We start from the raw sequence: 14,958 nt of genomic DNA on the forward strand, positions 1-14,958 counted from the left end.
TCAAATGTGAGATAAACAGCCACACAATAGTAACACAGCACGCACATACTAATAGCAACTCTGGGGTGGTGAGTGTTGAAGTGAGGCTAGGATTTTCACTGTAACACAAAGTACTTGCACTTGACAGATAACAGTTAAGGGCTTTGGTTTACAGCTCTGTTTTGGGTGAACCTATTTGCTAATTAGTGTGGTCTCCTTGTTTAGAGCAATTCTCTTAAAAAGCTTCTCAATATGATGAACATCATGATTAATAGGTTTTCCATTAGTTTCCACTGTACTTCACTACTGTTTTACAACTCAATGCCAGTCATCCAGTATGAGTGGACAAACATGGGGCCACAGTGGTATCTTTCTTTGCCTTATCTTTTTTTTCTTAGGACATTGTGTATCTGAGCTTTTGCATGGATGACATAAGGGTTTTGGTTGCCTACAAGGTATAATATTTCCATCCATAACAGACTTTCTATCTATCTACTCCTTCCTTCTGCCAGAAGTAAACAGTAAAAAACGTCATGTATGCCTAAGCTTCAGCTATTTCAAACCATGGTGGCTAAGATAATGGTACGTACTCTACTGTCTGTCACTTTGTCATAACAGAAACAGCTTGCAGCAGGATTGAAAATACCTTGGAATAGCCAGTTTTAGTGACACAAGTTAGTAACTTCCCGCCTATCCAACCTTTTATTTGCTGGAAGAAGAAATCAATTAATCCTCTACAGATGAACTGTAAAAGTGTTTGATTCTTACAGAGGATGTTATGTGAGTAAGGTGGAAGAATGCAACCCGAAGCATGCAGAGTCATCTATGTCAGATTGTTGGGACAGGGAACAGGATGAGATCTGCAAAGGGTCACACCCATGAAGGCAGATAAGTTCCTGTTCTTATGAGAGCTCATACATCTAAATAATAAGTTTATCAGTCTAACCTGCTTTTCTTGCCTGCAGAGAGTTCAAGTTCTATCATCAAATCCTGCTTTTCGTAAGTGTAAACCTGGTGTGATTCTAGTGAAATAAATAGATGCATGCTATTCTTGCTGAGATCAAACTATGAATGCTGATATAATCTTACCACATGACACCTATTGACTCTGATTTGTTGCATGGACTGGATGCTTCCTCTTTCCCATGACATCCTTTCAAAGGCTGCATTTCAACCCTGTGGATGAAACGTTGGACAGGAAATAGGAATGTATCCAGAAAAAGCAACACTGAAGTAGCACATCTGCAGTCAAATGTTTTGCATCCCTAACACATCCTTATCATGTACAAACGTATCAAGAAAACACTTTAAAAATATACTCAGTTAAGTAGAAATAGCAACATTTGATATAACACAGAATATTGCCTTGGAGCTTTTGCAGTCATTTATCAGAAAACGGAACATTGTCCTTTTGCTACAGAGAACAGCCCAAAGTGTTGAGTGAAAAAATGATCTGCCCTGGAGCACATGCAAGCATCAGTAAGACAGAAATACTATTAAAAACTCTTTCCTGGGATATGCGGATGCACCCTGCTCCCTCTTCTCATTCTGAGATTTCAACAAACTTTGTGGCTGCTTTTGTGGGAAAAGGAGGAAATAAAGCACAGAATGTCTCTTCACTTGAGGTAACTGCAAAAATATGTGCTTACCTTATTTGAAAACCTAAATTTGGCATTGACACAAAAGGAAACTGTGTTAGAAAACATATACTTAGAGTACGACTCCTAAAATGGTTATATGATCTGTTCTTCTGTTGGTGAATTGAATGGGACTAGCCAGATGTGAGGATGGTCATGAATACACAAAAGAGAATCAAAAGTGGAGAAGATTGGAATTCAACAGAATTTTATTGAACCGGAGGAAAAATCACTGGGACATGAAACAGTGTTTATAGAGTCAGTAGCTATAAAGAATAACAAATGTACTCTGGATTCCATGATCGTCTGAACTGGAACCATAAATTGGTAGAGGGAATTTCAGACTGTTTTAAACAGAAACATTCACACTCTGTGGATCACTTTTTTGTTATAGAAGTGCTTCCTCCCAGAAGTATTTTAATTTTATTTAGTAGTTTTGAAAAAAAAGACAACATCTGTTGTAGAAGCTAGTATGCGATGAATGTTTTGCATACCTAGAGTGTTCATTTGTCTTGGTCTCTGCTTGAAAAATGTTATCTCAGAATAACTGCCTCAGTGTCACCCATTCCTGCGCTACATGCAGTGTGTACTCCATGGATCCTGATGGCTCTTCAGTGCAATCAAATGCACAAAGGAACAGTTATGGCTCACAAAGAATTATTGAATTTCAGGGTATATCACCAGCTGCACAGCTATTGCATTTTCTTGTTGCAAATAGGGCATAAAATGCTAAGTTCCTTTATGTTATGGAGTGGTAAAATATTATCTTTGAAAAGAACAACGTAAGAGTGGTTTTGAATTATAGAATGGTAAGAAAAACAAAGAAAAAACCCCTCATACTTACAGAAGTTTTGGGGTTTGTTTTGGTTTTTTTTGTTGTTTGTTTGGGTTTGTTTGTTTGTTTGTTTTTGGGTTTTTTTACCTGCTCTGTGTTCTCTGAGGGAAAAAAAATTTTCTTTGAGCTGAAATCTTGTAGGCTGTTTCAACTTGAGGTGAATTGGTTCAGCTGCTCAGAAGGTACAGGAGCTTCAAAATGGGTAAATAATGGAAAGGTTGGTAGATTCTTAACTTCAGTTGTGAACATAGACACTTTTAAAGGAAGGAAAAGCATATTGGAAATATTTTTTTGGGAAGCAGGTTTTGTTCTTTTGAAAGTGAAGTAACAGTAGAGACTTTTTTCATTCTGGCTTCTCTTGATGGCTCACATCTAACTACCTAATTAATTAACTCTACCTGGTTGCTAATTAAACAGTTGGAGAAATGGCTTTGAAAGAGAAGTTGGTTCAAAAAAATGCAAGGAAAATGTAATATAATAGATGAGTTGTAAAGTCTCAGTGAAAGGCTGGGTAGTTAAGACATAGTCTTCGGGTCTCTTTCTCATTATGAGCAGGTGTTATGTGACCTACGAACACAGTTGTCCTCATTACAGTGATTACAAAATACAGAAGTTCTGAGACATTGCACAGCAGGCAGAAAAATTAACTTCAAATATTGAATGATTACAGCTTTTGTGACAATGTGGATGTGATTTTTAGAATCACAGGATCAAAATAAGTATCAGATCCAATCCAAGTGGTCCCTAGTGAATATTTTGTCTAAAAAATCTAGGGTTTTCCCACTTAATCTAGACCTAAATTTTTTTAAAACTTTAACTTTTTGTTGTTTGCTGTTATTTGATACTTCTTGTGACTTGCTGAGCACTACAGACTAATCCTGAAGACCTTCTTTTTAGCACATAATGTTTGTCCTATGGTGGACAGGTTTGCTTTTCTGGATAGGGTCTGAGGTCTCACTTTTGCTCATGCAGCGCTGGGATCTCTGACTTTCACTGTCTTAGCAACAACAATAGAACAGAGGAACACATACCAAATTACTTATTTTCCTTAGCAGGAATAGTTTGAATTATTGAATTTCTGTTATCTGCCAGAACGTACAGAAGATCTAAGAAGCAACAAAAGATTTTGGGGGATTTGGGACAGTTGCTTTGCTGCATAGAAGTGTGTTCAGTCTTGGTGATTTTTGTTTAGCTAAACATAGCTCTAAGCAACTTGATTTAAGTTTAAAGTTAGCCCTTCTTTGAGGTGAGGGTTGGAATAAATAATCCATAGAGGTCTGGCCCAATCTAACTTTTTATATGATTGTACACTACTTGTACAAGTAGCTTTTTTGAGAGCTTCCATACCAGTAACATTTTTTTTGAAGACACTTCTATGATGAGTCCGTTTCTCCAGTCTATTCTGACTTGAACTCATAATAAAGTACCATCTTCCTCTTACCAACAATGTATGTACCAAAGACTTTTCTTTTAGTGGAAGGAGACAGTAGTAGGCCATAGTAGAAAGTATGGTCAACTTGGTTAATATGACACCACTCAACTCTTGTAAACCTGCTTTCAAGGATAATTTCTGTACAGGAGTTTGTGAAGCCACTTGTAGACAAAATCTTCAATCTTTTAGTTGCATTCTAATTCTTACAATCTGTTGTATTAAGTGGGATTGAGAAAGACATAATATAATTTTACTTGCTTTCATCGGTTTTGAATATCTGCCCTTCAGATGGCTTAAACTGAAGATTATATACTTCTCCAGATTCATATCAAGTATCTGTAAGAGTTGCAAAACAGATATCATGCATTTTAAGGAAGCTTAGCTATGAAACATATGTGAAAGTGTCTTCATGCATGAATTACAATATTATTAAGAGGAATCTTGTTACAGTCATATAATACAGAGTGCTGCTTTGGCCAGTAGTCAGGAATTCCTGGAGGATGCAGTTACAGCTTTCTCCTAGTGCTTCTAGTTATCAGCCAAAAACAGCCGGGGAGTTATTTTCTTGAGCCTTTTTTCCTGAGCTGAAAAATGTTTTGTATAATGTTTAACTAGGAAGAAGATCAGATGATTTTAAACGAACCAGACTTGTAGTGCCTTTCATTGCTCCTTCAAAACTCTCTTTCACAGTTCTGCTGGTTCTGAAACTAAATGGCTTGGTACCCTGGTTCCAGGGGTGACTGCCACACAGCTTGCTGTGGTCATAGTCGCTCAGATGCCTAGGCTTCAATTGTTAAGGATGTTTAGAAGTTCTTTCCAGTAGATGTTGTGACACCTAGTTGACTTCTTGTCAAGGATTCGACATTGCCAGCATAAATATTTTATGTTAGAATATGTAAATGTATGGTCCTACATGGCTGAAGGTATGCAGGAAAGTGGATACGGTGTCCATACTGTTTCAAAATTTAAAGTAAACAAATTATGACATTTAAAAGCTATGGTGCCAGTATATTGCCTTTTACCCTCTAGGAATGCTTTAACTGTTTTGCTACAAAGTTCATCTTTTCCCAGTTGGCCAGATCCTCATTGACAGCACTTCAATGGTGTTATATGCTGATAACCTTTTGTTGGTAAAATACTTTTAATCAACCCCTGGAAATTACTAGAAATTTTAGTATCAATGATTTTTAATGAGATGTGAGGCTTTTAAGGCCCAGATTCTCAAAGGTAAATGAAGATGGATTAAATCTCTTAAAGATCTTAGACCAATATCTGAACTGTGGTTCAGGTTTAAAATGGTATTTACGGACAAGCATCCATCTAGGGACTTCTAAAGCACCTTAGCTTAGATACTAAAATGTGCACTTGCCTGAATGTTGATGATGGGCACATAGGAGAGAGAACATGCTCCAGGAAAACTCTGTTCAATCTACTCACATGTTTGCAAAGCTGTAGGCAGTGGCAACTAAGGTTTTGCCAGAATGTTAGCTTAAATGACAGAAGTCCTATTACTGTTCATGTTGAGATGTACTGCTGTTTAACTAAGCAGTGCATTTGGGTGCACATCTCTAGATAATGCACTTTAGAAAAGGAGTGCTCTGGGGCTCCCTTTGCATCTACCTGCTGAGACATCTGAATGCATGCTAACAGCATTTGCTTCTGCCCAAAGCTCTCAGGCTGGTGGTGGTGCTGTTGACTGGCTTTTATGTAGCATCTGTGCAGCTGGAGCATTTACCTAGGAGGCAGGAGACTCAATTTTACTGTTGGCCGCAGCTTGAGATGACTCTTTTAAAAAAGAGCCTTGGCTCCCCGGTCAGTCTGTTGTCATATGCTGAGCACAGCCATGACTAAATTTCATTAAAATGTCTGAGCCGTAGTTCATAAAAGTCAGAAGTGAAAACAGATGATCGTGAGGCTGGGGAAAAAATATTAGGTCTCATTGATCTGAAAAATGAAAAGATAGTACAAGTTATTATATATTCTCAGACATTAGCTATTTGGGATTATACCTCCATTTGTAACCACAGTGAAACTTTGATCTCCCTCATCTCTCACCAACTGGTCACCTTTGCAATCTTTCCAGCCTCCACAACCCCAAATTTGTTGGTAAGGATGACCTTTGCTGCTGCTCAATAGCAGCTCCTCTTCTTGACCGGCAGCAGTTATAGTTCTTGATGTTAATGTTCATTCAGCCCCATTTGACATGTCCATCAGAGGAACACTGCAGGAGGAGCAGCCCTTGCTCCATACTTTCCGTAGCTCTGCTCCTACTGGCGCTTTTCACTGCAGAAAATTTTCTTGCTACCCTCACATGAAACTCACTGCCATATCACTTCTATATGTAAACTCCAATGTTATGTTTTCAAACAGTCCAAAAAGTTAAACTTGCTAGCAAGAGCAATGGGAAACTTAAGCTTTTACGATGTCAAGTAAGCAATAAACGGAGCATAAGGACCACGGCACTGAATTAGGTTGGGCAATACCTCATCTGGGAAAAATAAAAAGGTTTTCAGAGAAAAGTACTAGCAGCGTTGTAGACAAGTATGGAATAACCCATCAACATAGAAACCTTCCTTGTAAGATCAGGAGACACAACACCCCTTATCTAAAAGATAACCTCTTCTTATCTAACTCATGGTCCACATAGACATCTATGTCACAGCTAGGTAATCAGCTTTTTCCCCCTTTTTTTTTTTTTGAGGTTGAATATTATGCAGATGGAACCAAATACCTCCCCTGGGACGTGTCAGTGATGAAAAGAGCTACTTTAGCTCTCCTCTTAAGAAGAGGAAACAAAGAGCATACCTAAAACTGTCCTGAATATGAAAACACAAGGAGTACAACAAATAAAAACAACTGTACCTTTCATAAAGGAAAGTAGTCAGTTAAAAGTATGACATAAGATAAAAATAATTCTTTGTGTTGTGTAAGATATGTAACTATTTTAACTTTGAACAACACTATATCACTTTTGTCCTATGAGCACACAGGTGATAACAGGTATTATGACTTTATCCATTTTTACATTTGTTTTTTTAAAAGCAAAAATGAAATATAAAAATCGGTCAAATTAACTATTAAACAAAGACACATTTGCTTTGAGGGCAAAAGCAATATAACACTGTTCAAAATTAAGATAACGTTTTCCCTGAATGATGAAATAAAAATCTGTATCTTTAAATACTGTTTAGAAGAACATAAGCAGCTGAACTGACCACAAAAGGCTTCTGAATGCCTCTGCTTTTCTGTAGTGTGGGAACATATATTTGACAGCAGGGTAGGTCTTCTGATATTGCCCCACTATTTTGTGACTGAAGAAGAAGCCTAGCAAATGTCTTCTTATTCCAACTACTGAACTAAAAGTGGTCACAGCTTTTAATCACTATGAGTTCACATGTATTCGAATTAAGGGAATAGTAGTGAAAAGCTCTGGATTTATCATAAATATTTTAATGAGTCTCACAAAGAATTAATGTGCAAGAGAAAATGTACAATTTCATGATACTTCTGGTTTATGTAATTTTTTTCTATGTACTTGTTTCTTTAATATATCACGGAGATCTTTTATCTCTTCTCTCAGGGAAGCAGGAAACAACTTCAAACATGCAGACCATACTCTGGCATCCCATCAGTGTTTCAGAGTTTCATCGAAATCCTCATTAAGACAGTAAATGATGTTATAAGTTGATCCACATGATAGCATTCCATTACTGTAAGAAATCTAGATAGTGAAGCTTCTCTTCTAGTTGTTAAAAACATCTCCAAAGCTCTGAATTATGATAGAGAAAGCAACACCTCATTATTCTTGAAATCCTTTCTCAAGTCACGTTCCAGATCAACTGCTGATTTTTCCACCATGTAGCAGCTAAACAGGTGGAGCTGCAGCTGGCCAGCCGTTGCACCTATTTGTTTCCTATTCCTTTCTTCTCTGCTTTGTTCATCTTGGTTTTTTTGCAATATATTGGCTTTTTAGGGAGTATGTGTTTTTTAGGTATCAGCTTTTATTAACAGAACAGTGAAGGCCTTAAAAAAAGGGGCCCGATACTGTTTCTCTGAACTGCAAGGGAATTCCTTGGGGGGGTCTCTTAAGTAATGACTTGGCTAGATCCTGCTTAGCTAATGAATTCTTTCCAGATGACAGCCCAGCACATCTATCTTGGTGTTTCCTTATTAGTTTAGGGTTGTGCATAAGAGGCCATCAAGCATACTAAGAGGGCTGCAGGGGATCGCAGGTTCCAAGCTGTTCTGCCAAAGGTCTCGTTTCAGATTGCATCCCAGGGAGGGTCTGAATCTCTCAGACACCCAAAAATACTAGAGGACGGAGGGAACTTCTTGTACCCTCGATGCACAGATTTGGCTGGAATCTGCCCCCTCTTTGTTTTAAACAACAATTGGGGATGCTTGCCCTTTTTTGGGGGAGACACCACACTGTGATTCATTCGGTGTTTGTACTACTGGTGCCCATTTGTTCTCTTACAAATGATTTCCCCTTTCCTTTAAAGGCTTTGTAATAAGGTGGGCAGAACATTAGAATGCAGTTAGAGTGAAGGATGATGTTAAACCCTTTATTTCAACAGAAGCATTTCCATTGGCTTTAATTATTAGTTCAAACACTAATGCATGGGTATGTGTGGGGGAAAAGATGAAAAGCAAAGCTATTCACAGATTTCACTTTAATATGCAATAGATTTCCATGGATTTTACTACTCCTCTCCATATTTTTTTTTTTTTTCACTTTGAAAACCTTCACAGGCTTCACTTCAAAAATATTTATGGTGGCCTCTCTGCTGACCCCAAGCAGGTTAATCTGGTGATGCACATTATATAATGTGATTACAGAAGGTAAAACCAGGCTAATAAGGTGCAGTGTGTGGAGTTCTTTAGTGTCTTTGATGTGTATCTTTCAATTTTCAGTCTTGCCTGTAAAAAGCAATAAACCCCCGCTCAGTTCCAGCAGTGCTTGTACTCCCTGTTTCACATTGCTGTGTTATTCTAGGCTGACATGCGCTGTACCTGTCTTGTTTCTTACAGGCATGTCCCTTTGGTGTTTTCAAAGTTATGAATACTTGAGATACTCCTACAAATTACTGTGCTGATTAAAAATCCTTGATCATATCATCTTTTAGCTTTTAAATGTGCTGTCAAACAATGGAATCTGAAATATGGAGCTGCTGCAGTTCTTTCATATTAATGCTTCAAGTTCAAACAAAGTGCCAAGATGACTAAGTACAAGGGATTTTCAGAATGCTTTAATGTTGCCTCATTTCAAATCACTTCATAAGCAGCTTGGTAATGAGCTCAATAAATTCTACGGGAAAAAAAATACGTTCACTACCAAAAAAACAAAAGTAGGTTGCTATTTTATAATTAGCCCTCTGGGCTTGTGGGAAGGAGTCTTATTTCCTGTTTGAAATCCACTTTGTTAGTGCTGTGATGTGGAGATGGCTAAATGAGTATGAAATATTGTAATTAAGTACATCACAAGCTGTTTATCTTATCAGCAGAGTTTTTCTTTAAAGGCTGGGTTGTTGACCACTGGTGTATTATCACCATTTTTCTCTGCTTTGCCAGCTTATTAGACTGAGGTTTACCAAACACTGCAGGGGAGAAGGATGGCAGAAAGACAGCAAACAAACATAACTGAAACCTAATAGCTCTTTTTTGACGCAACAAGTATTTTTCCATTTGCTCTGAGTTGTTTACTCTCCAGATGAAGCGAGTTTCTGAAAACTGTAGACCTGATGAAAGAGTGATCCATGGAGGTTTTGGGATTGTGTGGTAGGTCTTTGCATGCTCTTTTGAGCAGCCTGCCTTTCTTCATGACAGGAGCAGAAAACCATTTTGCCTGTTGGAAAATGAACTGGTTTATTATTGATGGAGATCTGAGCCACTGGGTTTCCCTTTGCTCTCTGCTGTTATTCTAAGGGTTTTGTATTATGATAATGTGGCATTCGCACAAACCCCTGAGATCCGGAGCCTTCAATGGGGCAGTTGATGGCTCCTTAGCACCTTTTGTGCCCCATTGTGCCTGTCCCAACTTACACATCTAGGGTGGTGCCAAGGTGCTGACAGTCACATCCTCCCCTACACAGGGGCAAGGTGAGTTCACCTCCACCCAGCTGGGGGGAGCAGGAGGGGTGGGACCCTCAGTCGATTGACAGGGTCCTCAACAAAGGAGGTGCCCTTCTCGGAGCAGCGGGTCTGTGAACTGGAGCCCTCCCCTTAGGCTGGGACGCCGTCCCGGGACTGAGAGCGCCTCACCTCCTCCTGTGGTGAGTGGTTATTTACGGGATATATCCTTGAATGAGTCTTTGCCCAAGCCAGGCAAGTGTCTCGCTTAACCCAGGCGAGTGATTATTTCTTGTGGGTACCCTGGAGTGAGAGGCCTCTGTTTTTTGTTTCTTGTGAGTGTATGAGTGCACGTTGTGGATCCCCATTATTCTTATGTTGGCATAACTCAATAATTTCCTCAACTGGTATCCGAACCCGTATTTTATGTTGTTGGATTGCTAAATAATTGTATAAACCCAGTTTCTAGTCGGTTTCTTTGCTACACTTTTCTGGCTAGAATAAAATCTGTTTTGGAACTTGTCCGCCTAAAATTGACTTTTGGGGTGCCTCCGTGACAGATAATCTTCTGACCTCCTAGTCTTCTTATTTTAGCTCATCCAGGTAGGATAGATGAAGCCCATAACACACTGGTCTATAATGTGTTTCTTATAAGGATCTCTTGAAAAGCTCTCCTGGGGGCTGTATCCTTCCACAGTGATTTACTGAAGTGGTTAAAATTACTTGTGTGATTTACATGGACTTTGCATAGCTTCGTATTTCTAAGCATAGGCACCAGTTTGTCTGTACATAGGTTCCCAAACAAGAGGTATCCCCAGTATTTTGCTGTATTTCTTCACGGTTGTCCGGATTTCACAGATTCCTTGTTTACAAGGGGCAATAAAATACGGTGCCAAGCACTTCAAGCTTTTGCTGAATAGCCTCTTGCCAGATTATGAGGCTCTATAGGTGCATCAGCATGGCTCTGCACATGAGCTAATTTGTGTTTTTGAAAGGCAACTTAATATCTCTGCCCACTGCTGAGCTGAGCTATTTACTCAGGTTTGTCTGCATTAGGTTGGATCTTTGGCAATGCTCTCCTGAACTATTGGGATACCCTTCTCCATGTGATCGTTCACATTGTCTAATAGATTTGTGAGGCATGGTTTCCTCCTACAGGAGCTGTGCTCCCAGTTCCCAATTATATCACATTTAACCATATGTCTACTCATTTTACTCTTCACATTAATTTCAGCAAATTTGCTAACTAAAGAATCCAGACTGGTCTGAAGATTTCCACATTCCACCTTACGGTATTTTTTATTCATTTGGTAGCAAGTCAGTTTTAATTTTAAATTGCAAGCATGGTTTATGATTCACCAATATAATATTCTTTTAGAACCTGAGTTAATACTGCTAGATCTGAGAGATTTGTCACTGTTTATTTTACTACTTTTCTAAAACTTCTCCTATTGATGTTTTAGTTTAATATAGTATCCCCCCAAAATAGAGATTACTCTTCCAACATGAAAATGAGTACCAAGAATTTATTTAGTATTTCCGCTACAGCTTTATCTTCCTTGCGGACTCTTTTTGTACCTTAATCACATCTGTCATCTTACTGATAGGCTTCCTGTTTTAAATATGTTTGAAGAAAATATTTATTATTGGTTTTATGCCTCTACCAGGAGTTTTCCATGATTATTTCTTGACTGTTATGTGTAGTCCTTTTATTTCTTTATTATTATTTTTTATTTTCTTCATTCAGATGTTTGTTTCTCTTTTAATTCTACTGTCCAGTTCGGTCATCTTTTTATGTCAGGTTTTTTTGTCCTCTTTCAATTTTTTTTTTTTTTTTAGAAGCAGTATACACTTACTCTAAGCATCAATTTCTCTGGCTTTAAGCAGTCCCCGCCCACATAAATATTTAATATTTTTACTTCTTTATACATTCTCTTAACATGCGTACTAATTTTTAGAAACTCGCCTTGTCTAAAGCCAGATATTACTGAAATGCGTAAGTTCCTTTGCTTCTCATTTTTACAAAGATACTGAATTAGAGTAAATAACATTTACTATTGAAGCCTGGTCCTTGATTTACATCTTCATATAGGTTCTGCACAGTGCTCAGGTTAAATCAATAACTTCTTGTCTCCTTCCTTAACAATTCAGACTCCTTTAGTGACCCAGGCTTTAGCACTACACATTCAATAAGTTAATTGAAGGAATTAGATTTGCTGTTAGGGTTTTCTGGTCCTGAACATCAATTCTATTTGTTTTATCTCATACGATATAGTTGATAAACAGATAATTCTTTACTTGATTTTTTAATGGACTTTTCCCCTGATATATTCATTAGAGCTGCTGCAGAATGGGCTGTTGTTCCTTGTAGACCAGCTTCACGCCTGTGGAAATTGTCCATTAAGTGATGCATTAGGGGAAAGTAAAATTTACCACACTGTACTCCACTGACCTCACAGTGATATACATTGTTGGAAAAAGCCCATCCTGATGTCAGATGATCTACTCCTCTGACTTGAGGCATGAGATCTAGATGCCCTTTTGTATTAGGTTTTTATAACAGCAAATGCTGTAACTGCTCGTAAAATTATTCAGCCCTTTTAAGACTCCAGCCACAGCATTCAGTGATGACTTTCTGTGTCAGTAAATTTCAGCAGTTGATTCTCAAATACATGGAGCAGTTATTATTTTATATTTGTTTTACTGCTTTCATATGTACTGGCCATTAGTTTAATTGATTGACAGGCTTTTCTTGATATGTTTCAGGATAAAAATATAAGTGAGGATGAACTATACTTATAATTCTCCTGCATATCTTGGGTAGCTCTCTCTCTGTGGTAGTCCTTAACAAACTAAAGCACCCTGAATTTCTCAAGGCCCTGAGCACACCGTCAGGCTCTAATTGCCCTCACCAGCAGGTAAGCATCTCTGTGATCTTCTTTACAAGCTCTCTTCTCCTACTCTCTGTGTTATCCACAAAAATACCTTCATCTCCAGTCTGAAGCATGATGTGGGTATCTACAAGAAGCTTCTCATCGAAGTGATGCAGTCTCTTGGCAGCACAGCATACCCTGGCATTGCTGACAGGGTGCAGAAGAAGATCATATTCCTGGCACTGAGCAGAACGAAAATCAAGATCATCAATGGCATGAGAGCTGATACTCTGTCCAGATTGCAGGAGCCATCCTGATTTCTCTCTCCACCTTCCAGCAGGTGTGGCTCAGCAAGCTGGAGTATAAGAAATCTGGATCAGAGCATCATGAGAGAGAAAAATGGTTACAGGTTGTTCAGGATAATTAAAATCTCTTGGTGCTCAAATCAACATGACAGATTTTTACCATCTCTATTCATACATCTCTCTCTACCTCTACCCTTACGTCCATACCCATCAACCCATAAAGCAGGATTCAGGTGCTTAAACATGGAGATCTCTTGCCATTAGCAATACCTGTGACATCTACATGGGTGGGAGGCTTGTGAAACAGGAGACTTGTGTCCTCGAAACTAGGTAAATCCATTTTAGATAATAGTGATTCTACTGGAAAAGAAAAATTCCAAAGGAACAAGGTTTTTTTGACAACGTTCTGGCTCTAACATTGGAAGTTTTATTCCATGTGTCAAGAGTGAGAATATAACTATGGAGAAAAAAAAGGCTCTGCACTGTTTAACGTCACTTAGTTTACAACTAGTGCTCCAGCTCTAAACTATTACATAATTAATAGCATATGCATTGATATATGCATTGACATCAGTTAGCTACAGTGGTTAACACACACCAAGGTTAGATTATAGTGTTCTGCAGATGGTAAAGCTATGCATATTGCTTTGGTATAGCCAAGCAGAATGATCTCTCTTAAAGATATCCCCAATATCATCACTGTGTCAAAAAAATGGTAAAAGAAGCATCTGAGAGGAATAGTATTAGCTTCTGAGTTACTGCTGCCAAGTATGAACTCAGGAAAAAAAATGTGAATCTAATATGGAATGCACATTATGAACCATACCAGCAATAATATACAATTTTAAAAAACAGGTTCTCTTACTCATTCACTTACTATTTTAGTCTTCCCTGAGCCAATGACTATCACTTTGCTTTTATTTAGGTTGAACTTCAGCTAATTCACACCATCCATGTAATTTTATCACATCTGTCAAGCACCATAAAGCACAGAAATTTGTATATATGAGTTTAATGAAAAGCAGATGAAAACTTTATGATATTTTTAATATTATTAATATATCCAGCAGAATAGCTTTTTCTGTTTTGTTTTGTTTTGGGTTTTTTTTGGTTGTATGTGTTTGGTTTTAGTTTGTTGTTTTTTTTTTTTTTCCTTTCTGTTTTGATAGGCCTGTCTGTCTGTCTGCCTATTTGGCTTTCACAGGTCTATCTGCCCATTCTGTGGGAATGAGAGCTCTTATATGAGCATGGTAGCTGTAAGTTTAACAGGGCAAGTGACAGACTGCCAATCTACAAAGCTATGTATACCAGTGTGTACTGGGCTGGGGAACAACTGCACATTAACACCAGGAGCAAGGACCAAAAGCGAGAAGAATCTCTCAGTCACTTCTGTAAGGCTCCACTGTCACTCAAGTAACTGTATAGCTGATGGTATCAGTGGTTGTTGACAGATGTAAAAAATTCAGCTAAGACTCTCCATTTTCTCTTCAAGAATGACACTATGAACTGTAGGTTATGGTTCATCTTTCACCGCTAAGGTACCTTGCTGTGCATGCTGTGCAAGAGGAAGAGAAATTCTTAGTTAAGGTGGAATTAGTCTCTCTTGACTTGTCTGGTTTTTGTCTTCTCTTCCAAAACACGTGACAGTTACCACAAAAAAAGCATTTTCTCCTTGGTCTTTACAGAAATTTGATTTTAAATAGATTTAGGAGTGACTATTCAAAACTCTCAATTTTGTCTCTGTGTAAGCTCAGTTGAGTGGAAAGATATTTTAGTTTCTTTCCACAGAATTAACTACTATTTTCTGATATCTTCACAAATGAATTTC

This window comes from Caloenas nicobarica, chromosome 3 (genome assembly GCF_036013445.1).
Source record: "Caloenas nicobarica isolate bCalNic1 chromosome 3, bCalNic1.hap1, whole genome shotgun sequence".
Lineage (NCBI taxonomy): Eukaryota > Metazoa > Chordata > Aves > Columbiformes > Columbidae > Caloenas > Caloenas nicobarica.